Here is a 16553-nt window from a genome sequence, read left to right on the forward strand (position 1 = left end):
CATCACATGGCAAGTTGAAAACCACTGTTACTCTGTGCTTCATAGGGAATACAAAAATGTAAGAGTTTTTATTAAGTGATAAAACGTGGGCATTGTAAGTATCTTCAAAGTTATTATTAGGATATCACATGAAAAATAAAGATTGCCTGGGCAGGCCACAGATGCATAGTCTATCTGTGGTCTCCATAGTGGCAGTTTGCAGCACTTCGGTCATTTGGTTCGCCTTGGTGTTGATTTGAAACACGATAATTCTTCTAAAGAGTTATGAGATGGCAAAATCAGATACACCAGAACACAATAGGCATCTTAGAGACTGTGTGGACGTGCAAGAGATAAAAAAGTTTCAGAAGATACTTCCAAAATTTCAACGATTTCCAATAAGAGCCATGGCTGACTCACACATACAAAATGCCCTTCAAAGCCAGAGTTTGCAAAGGTGGTTTATATTTATCTCACATTATGCATTGGAAGGTTCTCATTAGTGGCTAACAGCTGATAGAGGGTGTCTGTTGATCATCCAGACTTGCATTGTTCAGGCTCAGGATGATGCAAAGACATGTGGAGATTGTTTTAACCATCCTTCTAGAGCTACCACATAGATAAAAATTAGCTAAAATGTAAATTTATTGTCTATATCCATATATGCAAGACACAGATGAAGAAGTTACATCTCAAATATCCCACTTGTACCTGCTATACAGTGATGGCAGGGATTAAACATAAGCATATTTATATGATCTCTTGTGGCTGCTGTATTGCCGGCTTGCAGTCCATAAAAAGTGACCACTTGAAAAAGATAACCTAAACGATATTTTCACAGCTTCAGAGATGGCTAGAGGCAGTCTGGGATATATGTGTATTGTACCCCAAATTCTATAATTTTCTGAAATGAAAGTGGAAGCAGGTGAGTATTGCAAATGACCACAGGGATAGTATGTAGAAAATCCCCTATAATTATGTTATAATATTGTCTATAATTACATCACACACTAACCAAAAGTCTATGTATCTGAATTGTAATAACCATCTGTTTCTTTGTACTTGTAATGATTTTTCTCCCAACAATAAACATATATTGTAAGCCAAGGAAAATAAAATCTGTAGCAAGAATGATGTGGGTTCACAGGTGGTTATCTCTACCAATAACTTAAGCATTTTGAATCAACTGACCTCTTCTCATGTAAATGCTGTGTAATAATGATGACAGAAGCAAAGCATGCTTAAATTAATGTAAGGATAACTAACAATAAAATAAATTCCATAATTTTCTCACAAAATTAAATATCAGAGCATATCCTGATTAAATACAGAATAATTAGATTATTTGAATGAAACAGTGTTTGGCTTACATCTGGTTCAGTGTTTTTCTCCTTAAGTGAGGAGAGAAGAGACATCTGCTAAGTACTTGGATTTTGCATCTACACATTTGTATGACTAGGTTTTCTTTTTTACATGTGCTGAATATGTACTTTTTAATAGCATATATGTAGTTTACTGCACCATGTGCGATGAGTTCTCTGACATCATAAGACACTCATCTTCACCACTTCCTATTTGCAGAAAGATTCATGAAGCAGAACTTCATTATTTTTACTGTATTTCCATTCTGGCTCTTCTCTTGCTGTTGTAAGCCCTTGACTTGGTAAAAGCAAGCACAGAAATGTCTTTAGTGCAGGAGAGAGAAGGAGGAGGAAGCCAAATGAAAAATCCAGAATGACAACATCTCCAAGTAGTACCTTCTAAAGCTGGAAGATAAAGCTGATGAGGTTACCATGACTACAGAGGCGGCATATTTGAATGAAAATTGATGTTAAGCTTTTAAATGCTAATTGTAGCTCAGAACAGGTGACATTTGAAATATCAAAATTATTTTAACACTCTACAATGTATAACTAGTGAAAGAGGGTGAAAAAGTTGGCAACATTAAGTTAAATTAAGACCCTGATATAGTCCTTATTATTAAATTATGGTACATCATTTACTTGTTTGTAGTAATAAGCAAATATATTGTACATAAATCATAGTGCCTGAGGGGCAGAAACTGTTTATATTACATCAGTAATATATTCTTGAGGAATATATTGAACAAAATTAAACAGGCTTATTTAAATTAACTACAATAGCAAGTTTCCAGCAGCCTGCATTAGAGGCTGTTAAAACTTAATATTCAGAAACTACTTTAAATTCTTAGTTACAAGTAAATCTTACAAGTGCCTGCAGTTAGGAATGTTTCTTAGCTCCACTCCCAATATTGGGTAATAAAAGGTGAACATATATACAATGGTACAGAGTCCTCACTAGAGTCAAAACTGTAAATAGTCAAAACTGTAAATTAAAATGACATGTAGACCAGTCTCACTGTGTAACTACTGGAATTTGCAGCTGCACCAACATCTAACCAGACTTAGGGCTTTAGCTGTAGAACATCTAAAATATGTGCTTTACCTTCAACTTTAAGCATTGGCTTACTATTAAGCCTCAGATCACCCGGTGTTTCTGTTTCTCTTGCAGTGTGTTAAATTCTACTTGTGGTATGTTAAATTCTACTTGCCTTTTAAAACAGTCTTGATAACATTACTATCTGTCATAATTAGTTGTAATGCAAATTTACATTTTGTAACAAATGACTGATTTTTAAAGCTCAGAGAGTTTTTGATTTTTTTTTGTTTTGTTTTGTTTTTAATATATAAGGTGAGAAATCTATGGGCTATACCTGTGTTCTGCATAGTTACAATGAGCTCTTTAAACACCCTTATTAAGGAGTCTAATTCTAGCTGATTTTTTTGATTCCACTTTCTGCTAACAAACACAGTGATAGGAAAATATAAATTGCATATACCTTTAAAAGACAAAAGATTTTTGTTGTCCATGTTTTAAGAACAATGTTTTTCTAATGTATTGTTTAAAATACTGATTAGACATATGGCAGCAGTAAATGTTGTCACCATAACATGCCAGTCTCTTTAAAGGATAGTCTCCATCAATGCAAGTACAAATCTTCCTCCTCTTTTTCTAGGTTTGAGAAGACCATATGAGAGTAGAACCACCACAGTCTAACATCTAGTAATGTGACAGAAAAAAAACACTGTATGGGGTATAATTATTGAAATCTACTTAAAAACCTGAGTATATTATATCCAGATGATTATTTTCACTTACTGGGCAATTGCGCTTTCCAAAAAAACAGCAGGGTGAAGCAACATAACTTTCTCTTTCAGATGATTTTCGGGTGTGATAATTTGATCCGTTGAAGCTCCTTGTATCTAAGTGCAATAACGTAACCGCAGTGAGCTACCCTGAAGTCAATGGGAGTAATTATTTTGCTATAATCTGTGGCCTACCAGCCTCCTTCATAAGAACACCTGCAAACTGGCAAGTCAGCAGCCTTAGGAGCAATTGCTGGTTTGGTGGATGAGCTCCAACATCCTTGTCAGTTTCCCAGCAGTTTCGCATATTGCATTGCTTGGAGCCTCAGCTTGAAACCCTCTGTTCCCTGTGACTTGCAACACTTTGGAGTGCTTCAGGGATAGAGGTCAAACTTGATATTAGCTGCAACTCAGATTTCTTGCACAATTTATTTCTGACTAGGCCATTGTCCAAGCAGAGCTGGAGGCAAATGTCTCCCACTGACCATTCTCCTCTCACCAATTAAATTATCTTTGCTGCTATACAATCACACAGTAATTACCTTTTTCTCCCTTTCCTTTATCCTTATGTTCAGCCTTCTCATATTCCTTGCACTTGAATTACAAGCTACCTGTCTTCATCTCTGCAGTAACCTAGTTTTCAAGTAATCTAATCCACCCTAATGGAATGTTTCAGAGAAATAAATATAAGGTAAAAATTGTCCTCAAATAATGAGATGTGAAATTATAAGAATTCATTAAATAAGCATTACAACCTGCTGATTAACTATGCACAGATCTGGTGTGCAGAGAAGGCAGAAGAAAAGACAAAAAGATGACAAAACCATTTTAGGACTGAAGTCAGTGTGAACCGCTTGACATTTCCAATAAAAGGAAAGGAAAGTCATAATAGAGTCATCTCCCTTTTACGTTGCTAAGTTCTTGTTTGCATAGTATCAATTAACATTGCTCAGTTAAAGAGTCCTGCACACATGCACTGAAAATGCTTACACCATGGACTAAAACACACCCAGGTCAATGGACCAAAGACCCCATCGATCATCAGGGTTTCAAACTTCTCAGTGGTTGCAATAGAAAAAAATTTTTTTTAAAGAATAACTGACCTATTGGTCTTTGTATATGGTAGTGGTCACAGCACTGAGTCATGCTATATTGAGTTTTAGAGTAGGATCAAAAGAGTGGTTTAAAGCAGTGCCAGAAAATTAGTGCCATCAACTGAAAAAGCTCAGACCTTTCAAACTAATAAGAGAATCTGGAATCATAACATAAAAGGAGTTGCAAGTGAAATAACTGGATGTTTTGAGAAGCTTTCAGAAGACGAGATACCCAGTTTTTTAAAATAGAAGACTCTCTATCACAAACTAAATAATTCAAGTATATGTAATTTTCTTGCATTCATTAAGAGCTTTTTACAGAAATTCATTCCAAAATATAGCCTGATTTCCCAAGCTTACAAACTTGTATTCTGTAGCATAATTCTGATCATAAATAAAGTGCAACAATCTTTTTGGTGTATTGCAGTAGCCTTTTTAGCAATCAGAAAAACAAAACAAACCAACATAGCAGTTAAAGAAAATCAGCAATGAATTATTTCTACAGTTGAGGTTTAAGAGAAAATACAATAATGGGATCTGGAATTAACCATACCAGGTTGTTGTTTTTTATTTTTTTTTTAAATCAGTCTTGATTATGATTCAGTTCAATGTGCAGGCTAAGATAGAAATAAACAAAGGAGACACAATTTAGAAGGTGGTTTAAATATTCAACAAGCTCAAATGCATCACCCATTAGACATTCTAAGGGTCACTGTAACATGTTCATTACATTAAGAGCAATTTAAGAAGACAGATGTAATTACTTGATCTGGGTTTTTTTCCAGATATGTGATCCTTAATGCTGAGAACTTCTGCTCTATGTCAGATATGAAAGATGTTGACTTTTGTAGCTGTCTCCAACTGAACCACCAGCATTAGTTCTTGCAGAATCTGAAGTCTCCCTCCAAACACCAAATGGCCAGTGCCACCTTGAATGCGGTCTCCAGTGATCAATAATTGATGCAAAAAAAGCTGGGAAGGTGCCACTCAAACTTTTTTTTCCATTGCTTTCAGACAGATTTGGATTGTCTCATTGGTTGTTACTGACTTGTGACAGCTTGCTTTCTCTATTTGTGTTTAAGAGACATGAAATTACATCTAAATAATATTTTAAAATACTTACTGTGTCCATTTAGTGCTATTTTAATGCCAAGAATAAGTAAAGACATTTGCTGATTTCTGTAATTGCTGGAAAAGAGTATCCCCTTTATGATTTCTTTGTATCTAGTAGTAAATGGTATGCAATGTGTCCCAGGTCAAAGAAGATTTAATGTGTACACAGAGAGTTAAAATTAAACCAAGCACTATAAGTATGGTATAAAATACAAGTTGGTTCCCTTTTAAACTTGGTACTTAAGATTTTTCATCACTAGCAAGAGAGAGGAAACTCAGAACATTCTTACATTGTATGAAGTCTTTATCACATACATCCATGATCATTTCTGCAAGTGGAAGTCCAATTTGTAAGAAACAATTATGACATCAATCATCAACAGATATGACATTGACTATGCAATGTTCCTTCAGGTAAGTGAATGGTTTTAAGCTTGATATTGGACTATGTTGTGGTTTAACTAAGCAGCTGAACCCCATGCAGCCGCTTGCTCACTCCCCTCCAGGTGGGATGGGGGAGAGAATGCATTCAAGCAAAGCAGAACAAGGAATTCATTCACCACTTCCCATGGGCAGGCAGCTGCTCAGCCATCCCAGGAAAGCAGGGCTCCATCTCATATAAAGGTGACTTGGGAAGACAAAATGGCGTAACTCTGTCCCCCTCTCTTCATTCTTCTTCCCCCAGCTTATATGTTGAACATGACATCATATGGTATAGGATATGACTTTGGTCAGTTGGGGTCAGCTGTCCCAGATGTGTCCCCTCCCAACTCCTTTTGCACCCCCAGCCCACTCACTGGCGGGGTGGTATGAGAAGCAGAAAAGGCCCTGACTCTGTGTAAGCATTGCTCAGCAGTAATTAAAACATCCCTGAATTATCAATCCTGTTTCCAGCACAAATCCAAAACAGCCCCATGCTAGCCATTGTGAAGAAAATTAACTCTACCCTGGATAAAACCAGCGCAGACTACAGCAATCTTAGGTCCATTATTTTAGTTAAACTTGTAAAAACTCTGAGGAGATGAAAGTGGGACTAATCAATGCTATTATTGGAACTAAGGTTCAAGCCAGGACTACACCACAGTGGTAGAAAGGATAATGCCTTTACAGACTTTTTGACACTGGTGATATTGCAGCTGATGCTACAAGGTCAAACTTTCAACAAAGTAAGAGAAAGGTGATACTCTTCGCAAAACCAACAGACAACTTTCTACACACAAGCTCTGGTTCAGGTTTGAAACAGAAGCTTTTCTTAATATGGGTTGTGTAAAGAGTCTGAGCCACAAATGCTCGGGGTTAAGAGCATCTTTTTGCTTGCACAAGAAGACAGAAGTCAGCCTCTGCAGACTGTGCCTATGAGGCAATGGGGAGGAAAGAAAAGGAAGTACTGCCTACTGGTATTCTCCACCTACCTGGAGGCCCCTGCAGCAGGGTCCAAGTGATGAGGGTCCATACAACTTGTCCGCTCTCCCTAAACATGCAGAGTAAATGATTGCCAACCCTTTGCTGGCCTGAAGATGGTTCTAGTCATCTTGCTGGCATAATGTAGGAAAAGAACAACCTAAAATCAGAAAGCATTTATCCAGATATACGGCAGGCTGTTTTGAGATGAAAGCTCTACCTCTTTCTTGAAGTTTTACCTTTTATAATGTACACAGCTGTGGCATTTCTTTAGGAAGATCAGTCCTGGAAATCACAGTGGTGATACACAACTGTTTAAGAACAGTGTTGCTGGTTGTCATGCATCTACTGGGCAGATATCAAGCAGGCCAGCGTCTGACAGTATGGTATTTTTTCAGAAGTTTGTTTGTTGCCAGACCTTTTTGGAGGAACACTGAATGAACAGAATACCATGTTAAATGGCAGTTTTGCATGCTTTGGGGAAAAAGGTGGCTGTGTGCTGAGATTTTGTGTGCATAAGCTCAAGTGAAAGACTGGAAATCCTTCCTGGCATAAGAAGGGCAAATTGCATATCTACTTTTTTGGTCAAATTCCTTCCTTTTGTCCTTTAAGGGGACATCCTCATTCACTCATGTACAGCAAGAACCTGTAGGGTCAAGCAATTCAACACTGATGTTCAGGCATAAAGCACTGTGTCTGTCACTGACAGCTGCCCAACACATGGGTAAGAGATGTGCATGGCCTTTGCTATTATGAACATTGATGCTTCATGGTTTGAATGGAAATCTACTCCTACAAACCTTATTTTTTGCATACAGGCTGTTTGTTTTGTTGTGCTAATGTTCAATGTACAAATGCACCAATGCAAAAAGTTTTGGGACTGGCAGAAACATTGTTTAGCAAAGGCTGTACCTTACTAAAGGGACATTTTGTGGAGGAACGTTAGGTGTGAGAAGTAAGCTTGTGCTGGACACAAGCAGGGTTGAAAGTCACATGGATCAGTGTAGGAGTCTATACAATAAATAAAGAATTTGAGTTTTAGGCACTGAAGTGACTTGTGTGGGCTTGCTTGCAAAACATAAAAGCCAAGCCTACTTTGCAAAATTGTTTCCTCTGTGAGTGATTTCTACCACCTCCTAGAGGGCCCAGGAGGTATATTTTGTTTTATTTAATCTGTGGACTACCTAGTCTAAGACTTCAAATTGGATAACTCAGACATGGGATTTACCTGAAATGTCAAGGTTTTGTGTGGTGTCTGAAATCCTGCCAACCTAGTTGTAACTCAGTTTTATGCCAACTTGATGTTTTATTTTGGGGGAGTAAGAGGGAGAAATTGGCTGCTTGTAATGCCACTTTCAAAACAAAGGACTTTGCTGGCAGTAGAAACTGGAAGTGTAATTATTTATTGGATTTGTTTTCATATCAGACACATTCTGTCAGTAATTTTGTTAAACTGCTGATTAAAACCTTTTAAAAAACAAAATTAAGTATGCAGACATGTTACTCTCTTCTTTGTGTAGGCATGCTACACTCATTTTTAAAGTTCTTTTTATGAAACTTTATTTGGAACAGAAATTAATGCTTTCTCTTAACAAATCAACACATTTCAGTGCCAAACAGTCTCTCTCTGCTCTCCAGCAAATGTAGACTTCCCATAAATAAGCAGAGCAACTGTGCCATGACTCTCAGAGAGGGTTAAAAGCCACAGATGTGCTAGTGGGACTGCAGGAGAGGAATAATGACCTGGTGCTTCCACTTTCACAGAAGTACCATATGCTCTAAGGCACAGATAAAGAACAAAATAGAGACTGAAGGAGGAAATGACTCATAGAAACTGCAGCTGAGCTGCTAGGCGGTGTTGCACATCTGGTCTTGTATGGCTGGTCTTGGGACAGCCCTGACAGACAGAGCTCCTGGGGCAGTTGTGAGGCTCTGAAGGAGGCTGAGCAGCCACAGTTTGATGCAGCCCATAGGTGCGTGCCCTGCAGAAAGGAGATGTCAGTCAGAGAGGACTCCTGCTCCCCAGTTGCTCCCTGCAGGTGTGGAGGAGCTGCCTGGCCCATCGGTGCTGTGTGGCACATAGGAGGCTATCATATGCAGAGGGATCTGGCTCTCACAACCTGCTGCCATTAAGTCCTGGAGTGGGGCTGCATGTTTTCAAACACCAGTGATCACAAATTGTTGGAGATCTCAAAGCTCTGAAAGAACATGTGCTTTTCTAATCAACAGTTCAACCACTACAGCAGACCTCTTTTGTTAAAGCTTCATCTCCCTACATCATATTTGTTTTTTCCAAAACATATTACTACTTAAACATTTTATAACATGCACTATCAAATATATATAGTTAGTCTACTGATTAAGCTTTCTAACCCTTTTCATTTGATCCTTATGTGTCTCATTCCATTGCTGCAACTTTCAGGATGTGGTAGTTTTGTTTATTCCTGTAGAAGGTGATAACCTGGGCTATGTTGATGTGGGTGTTGCTGAATTTGGGCTCTCGTGCTATAGCATGCCTCTTCTCCCTCTTCCATCTGAAAGCAAAGGTATCAGCTCTTCTTTTGGTCAGTCCATGTGACACTCCTATGGCTTCCAACTATTAATTTCCATCATAAACAGAAACCAGTAACAGCTCCCGTACCTCCAAATAGCTTGTTTTCTCCTGGGCACAGCTTTACCCATTTTTTCATAATTCTGCAAATCATCAGCTTCCAGCCCTCAATTTAACAACATACTCCCATTTTCAATTTTTTTGTCACTGAAAACCTCTGCAGTGACAAACTATGATTTAGTTATGCTATAGTACCATTTAACAATGCTGACTACCTTCAAAGTCTGGCATCAAATGCCATCTGAGGTGGCTGTTTTAGTATTTTTATATCATTTTCCACCAACCTGTTGAATTAGTTTTAGCAGGGTCTGTCAATTACAAAATCTACCTTCTGTAACAATTACCTAAGTTGGTGACTATTATACAACATCCCATTGTCAGACATCATTATTTGTGTTGTACCTGGCAAGAAAGACTTTGATAAACAATCATGTAGTGGTCTGTGATCTGTTTTCTAGCAAAACAGTCTCTGAGATGTGAGAATAATAATGCAATTCCCAGCCAATAAACCCCAAGTTCTATAAAGGGGCGTGATATTCAGTGTAAACATTTTTGGTGTTGGTTTGGCTTGTACCTCTGACACAGATGATAAATTAACATTGTTGTTGAAATCAGCATTGTTGGATGAGACCTTTCACTTTTGTAGTAGCTGTGCAACTTCGGCTGCATGTCAACTCCTGCTTTTACAGACAAGGTTTCTTTCTGTGAGTACAAAAAGACAAAAAAAGACTGTATTTACTAACTTAGAAGAGCCAGAAGTTTATTTTTTCCTCCTAACTGACAAAACAGCATGTCTTTAAATAGCATACAGAAGGGACTCAAGAAAGGGTAATGACATTTGGGAAATAATTTCAGAGGCAATGTTCAACACAGAATGAATCTTCAACTCCTGATTTGAGCAACCTGTTCTATTGGAAGGTATCCCTGTCCATGGCAGGGGTATTGGAACTAGATGATCTAGTTCCAACACAAACCATTCTACGATTCTATGATTATAAAAGTGAATACTGCTTTGGCCCTTTTAAGAAGTATTTCCTCTATGTTCACATGCAGGCCAATGCTCATCTGCTCTTCTGGCTACATGATTAAGAAAGAAAACTTATGCTTACATGAGAATCACAGACAACAGGAAGATGAGTCTGGGTTTTCCTACTGCTCACAAAGTCATATGCATATAAAGGGAAAAGCCAGAGTGTCAATAATTCCATGAGACCTGTGGCATGAATTGGATAATATGAAAATTTAGCAACAAAATTACCTTAACAAGTTAACTGCTTCATTTTCAGCCATTAAGATAAATCAAAACCCAACCATTCTGCTAAGCAACTTAGGACTCAAAATAATGTATTACATGAAATTACAATCAGGCAGAAATTGGAATACGTTACCTATGTAGCCTGCAAATAATGTTTTACAAAATGAGCATACCTGGGGCACCAAGACACTGAAATGTTTGTTACTCAGTAACTATACTTTCCATTAATACACTAACCACAGTAGTTGTATGATTCAGTCTAACAGAGTAAGGTAGTATTTATGATTAGTATAAAATATTTTCTTTAATTACATGGTGAATAAAGTAATTTTGCATGTTCTTATGACCTTTCAAAACCAGTGAAAAATAAATGTCTATGTTATTTACCATGCCAAAATTTCTGAATAGTTACAAGTGACACAAGCAATATTCAAGGGAAACCTTACATTCCCTATATCCAGAAAAAAAGTAGTTAACCGTGCTTTCTGATAAGACAGGAATGCAAGGTAGCTTTTCAGAGAGAGATGGGAAATTATTATAATGTGCCAATGACTGCAATAGCACTGCTTTTTTACCTTCATATATTCACACCGTTGTATACTCTAGGATTATAAATTATTACTTTGCTGTTAAAATTAAAAATCTTAAATTTTATTCATTTATACTTATATCCTCATACATTCTTACTTAGTGATACTTTCACTGGATGCATTGTTCCTTCAAGTAAAAAGCAGATAGGAGCTCATCCCATATGGTTAGGAAAATGTAATTTCACATATCACTGAAGTACATTCTGTTGCTTCCACTGAAAATTTTTGAAGAACTCAGTCAACTCTTTATCATGCGTTTTTATCTTTTAAGACAGTATTCCTTCACATCTTTTAAGAGGGTATTCCTTCACATTCCAAACAGGACCAAAGACAAATTTTAACTGCTAGAGAAGATAAGGTTCTAACCTTAGTTGTTGGATGATTCTCAGACCATGTTAGGAAGTAACATCACCCAAAAGACAACCCCCCTGCATCTGGAGTGAAATGAGGATCATCCCCAAACTGAGAAATCCTGAAATATACTTTCAGCATAACCTGGTATCATTGTTAGCATGGACAGTACTGCAACCCAGGTCAAAATCCCATTTTTTCCTCTCTGTCATTCTAGTTCTACACTTCAGTAGAGTTATTCCAAGTTATACTGATCTGGTGACATTGACCTTGTTAATTACTTTAGCCACAGCACGACCTCACCCGGAGCAGGCTGAAATCCAGAACAGCAGCCAATCAGTCTCTGTGCAAAAATAGCACTTTCAGACTCTCTCCCTGTAGAGCTTTTCACTGCATGCCATTTTATGACATGCATGACATTTTATATCATCCTCATCATTGACAGTTACATTATTTTTGCATTTCATAGGATCTGGATAATGAGAACACATTGACCAAGTAATTTTGGCCTTTTGCTTTCACCTTTAGGCTCACATCATAGTTTTAACATAAAAATACTGTCAAGATTGAAAATACTACAGAAGAATGGCTTTACTGGAAATATTATGAAAAAAAACACACAAGAGTACTATTAGTTTAATTTGGGTTTTGGCATTGCTTATGCTTGGCTTCATTACAAATGAACATATAGACATGCTTGTTTCTGTGATATCTATAATGTTGAGCCAAGATTAATTAAAAACATCTTAGTTCTGCACAATTAGCACCTGTATGTGTTTAAAGAAGATAAAATATTTTAAAAGAAACCTTGGTAATAAAACAGGTGAAATTCTAAACACTTTATTAAATGTACAACTTGACAGTTTCCAACTATTTAAATTTGGTTTTGTTTTGTTGCTGTAGTAAATTGAAATTACATGGAGATGAATGAGAAAAACCCATTCTGATATTTGTATTCATGTATTCCACATGTAGAGTAGCAATTTAGATATGATTCTAGGATATAATATACTCGAAGTCTGGTTTCTAAACTATCACAAGGACAAAAAAAAATCAACAAATGCCTTATGTATATTGATGTATATGACCAATGACCACTGCAAGACACTGTTTCCACCTAACAATTTTTGCAGAAGAACAGTAGAAAAGTCCATCTGCAGAGGTTATTCTCCCAGTCAGATGAGCTCTAATCCCATTTTAATCTCAGTGGGATATATTAAACAAAAGCAGAAGGTCTGGATTTTAGAACAGATTAGCCTTGACCTCACAGAGATCAGACTTGCTAAGTAATCAGGTGTACATAAATTGCCACCAACTAGGACTTCTAATGATGCATTGTGGGTAGCAATAGAGGAACAAAGTAAAACTTCCTTGTACTACAAAGCAAGAGAAAAAAGTACAGCAATCCCCACACAGTAAGAGAGAAAAGTACAATCACTGCACTGCTAAATTGTACTGAAGTGCATACAGTTTATAGTAAGCTCCCCTCTATCAAACATTTTACTTCTTGTTAAGGAAGAAAATTTACTTTCTGTAAGTATTAAGGAAAGATGAAGAAAAAACTTTTGGATGAGAGCCACTGAGGAATGAGTGTTTAGAGTTTGTGAAAACTTTACAGTACAGTGAAAGATACAGACTGCATAAGGGATAATACTTTTTTGAAACTCACTAGACTGACCATGATGTTCAGCAGAAATACTTCCAAGCAGCCACTCATCATCTGGTTATCATTTATATCTTTACTGCTGCAAAAACCTGCTTCATATGACTGGGTATAATCTCCAGGGCTGCATAGTCCAGTACCCTGCTATATCACCTAATTTTGCATGTGCCAGTATATTAAAGGCTTCAGGAAAAGTCTACTCACAGGAGCTCTACAAGATTTTACATGTCTGGAAAACAGGAAACTTCAGGTACTCTGTTAAGCAAAGATACCATGTTTTCATTTCATTCAGAGTTTGTACAACTGGTGTTTCTTTTGTCCCACTTGCATCCCAGTTTTTAACTATTCTCTTGTTCAAAATTTGCTCTCAAAACTTATGTGATAGTAAGGTTATGTTAGGCAGGGGTCATGTTACAGTAAATCCAGTTTCAAAGGACCAGTTAAAAACCTTATCTGTGAAGTAGCAAAGCACTAAATTGGTCTTAAGTCTCCCCACCAGTTCAAAACTGTTCTAAGCTTTTTTTTTTTTTTTTTTTTGGAGGGAGATCAGCAGATTTTATTCTAGATCAAGTATTATCTGTCTTCTGACAGACAGTGTAAAGTGGACATAAACTCAGTATTATGTATGCTGGCTAATTTAACAGAAACAAGAATCACGTGTTCTCTCTGGTACAGCTCAGCTTTCCTCTCCCCAGTGAGCTGCTGTTGTGCAAATGTAACCTTAATCATCATATAACCACAGCCTAGTGTCTGGATCTGCATTTTCATTTTTTTAAACATAGGTACTATTGATACAATTTTCTAGTTGCATGGTACCAACCTCAAAAATCTCATTTTGTAAATAAAAATCATTTGTCAATGATTACTTCAATTATTAAATACTCTTTATTTAGCCCTAATCTTGTTACTTGGGCTATAATTTCTCTTTCCATATCCTTATTCACATTCTCTGTTTCCATGTTCAACATCATCACCTTTATTAAAAAAATAAAGTCAAAATATTCATTTGATTTTGGAACATACGTAGATTCACTTTCATCTTTACTTTAGCCTTGTAGAGAACTGCCTCATCTCTTTTTTATTGTTACTTTCTTTCTGCATGTAGCAGTGGTGACTACAAACTTCAATTTCCTTTAAAAGTTCAAATTTATATTGAATTTTGGCAATCCTAATTCTATTTCTAACTACAGATGCATAACTTCCTTGGCTGGCAGATTCCTTTTTTCCATTGCCTTTGCCTTGCACATTTCACTTTTTCTTTCCCTTTCCTTTTCCCTTTCCCTTCCTCTTCCCTTTTACGTTCTCTGTTACTCTTAAAGACTGTTCCATGTATCTATTCTTTTCAGTAACATCCTGAGCCCTTTCCTACAACCTTAGGCATAAGAAAATACTAGGCCTGCTCTGTATTCAAGTCCTTCAGTGCTGCTGATTTTACTAATGAGTCCCTTTAACTTATATTACTGAGGATGTCTCTGCACATGGACATGCAAATTTATTAGCCAGTATTTACAGTGATTACAGCTTTGAGAGATGTACTGTTACTGAAAAAGCAACACGGAGACAGAGAGAAGGATGACTAAACTGACTGGGAAAAAAATAACTTTAATATCTGTGAACCAGAATATGGTTCCCCATTTGTCCCATCAGCCTAGTGCATTAAAAAAATATTGTCATCCTCCTATCTCTGAAAACACTCACCCAAGACAGATAGTATTTTTTCATCTCATCTACCTGTCTGCTCACATGTTTGTCTGTCCTCTTATTCAACCAACTGTAGCCACACTGCCTTGCAATTATATGTCAGTGATCTCCTGCTTAACTGAGAACAGCTATCCCAGCCTCAGCATGTCTGCTCTGGAGTGGTATGGTATAAGCTACAGTTTATGACTATGATCCAAATCTTCTGGTCCTTCTCTGAGCCTTTCAGGATCTCAGTTTATAATGGGTTTCTTGTTATTCCAAACGCCTTCTTCAGAATGGTATTTCAGCATTGACAGCTGTGTTTTTTCACACTGAGCAGTGCCTTGGACACTCAGCCTTGTGCCTACCTCCGGGGGTCCCCCTCTCTAGGGCTACACAGCACAAGCCCCTTGCTCTGCTCTATTACTGCTGGGAATGGCTCTGCTGACTGTATGGCTACCAGCAGTGCAATGGTCATGGAGGCTTTTCAGGTTAGAATCCCCTGGGTCAATGACTGCAGGGTAAAGATGAGGAGGAAAAGGAGCACCAGACGGAGAGGTTTTAGAAACACTAAAAACAACCAGTAAAACTCCTGATGGTGGTTGGATTCTTATTAGTCCCTGTGAATTTAGGTTCTTATTGGGTTTTGATACTATTGTGATAATGATTGTCAAGTTAATAAGACAAATATAAAAAAGAAACAAGGAATTCAAGACATAAATAGGAGCCTGAGCCAGAAGTAATTTTTCACTTTTTTTTTTTTTTTATAATAGGACTCTGGTCCATACTAATATTATTATAAGACTATTACTATTATTATTGTTGGGTCTTTCTAAGCTACATACACATAGGAAGAAATCTGCATCTTCCAAGTTATGAAATATGAATAGAATCCACATGTGCTGCCACTCCATTAGGTTCCAATCAGTGGCTGGAGTCCATCTGCAACAAGGCATGGGCAGCAGAGACATCTCTAGTGAATCTCTTATTTTTAAATAGTGCTGGAAATAAACACTGAAATCTGGTTTCTTGCCAGCTTGATTCACAAAAACAATAGGAGAGTTACAGCAGGTTTAACCAGGCATTCTGCTACAGAAAGGGGTCAGAACGTATACTCAGATTCAGAGAACAGCAGTGGTAGTCACAGAGGTTTTGTGTAGAAAACTTGTAATTAGTCCATGGAACGTTTTTGGGTCATGTTTTTTCTTGTCACACAGGTGTCACAAAAAGTGTATACACACACACACACAAATATGTATATAAGAAGAAAGTACATTTTTACTGCAGATTAGCTTCTGAAAACACAAAGTGATTTTCTAAATCAAGCCACTGCAATTAGCTGATTTATGATAATTGCCCATGTTGGTACTCTTAACCCATTGCAGAGGTGAGGAAAAAAATCTTCTACTGGGCTAGCATGCCCTACTGTGGGTTTTCTGGTAATAATCATCATGTAGTTATTGCAGTTCAGTGTGCGAATAGGAATTTCTTTAAGTACTCTTCTTTACTCAGAGATAAACCTGTTCCCATTGGCATCTTTGAGAATGGTGTCTTCCCCCTTTCCTCCAAATATTAAGCTGAAGTCTCTGGAGAGGAGTCCCAGTTCTCTGTTAATCTGTTCATAGTTTCTTAAAGAAACTGGAAAAAAT

This window comes from Tyto alba, unplaced genomic scaffold (genome assembly GCF_018691265.1).
Source record: "Tyto alba isolate M040663 unplaced genomic scaffold, T.alba_DEE_v4.0 Super-Scaffold_42, whole genome shotgun sequence".
NCBI classification, from domain to species: domain Eukaryota; kingdom Metazoa; phylum Chordata; class Aves; order Strigiformes; family Tytonidae; genus Tyto; species Tyto alba.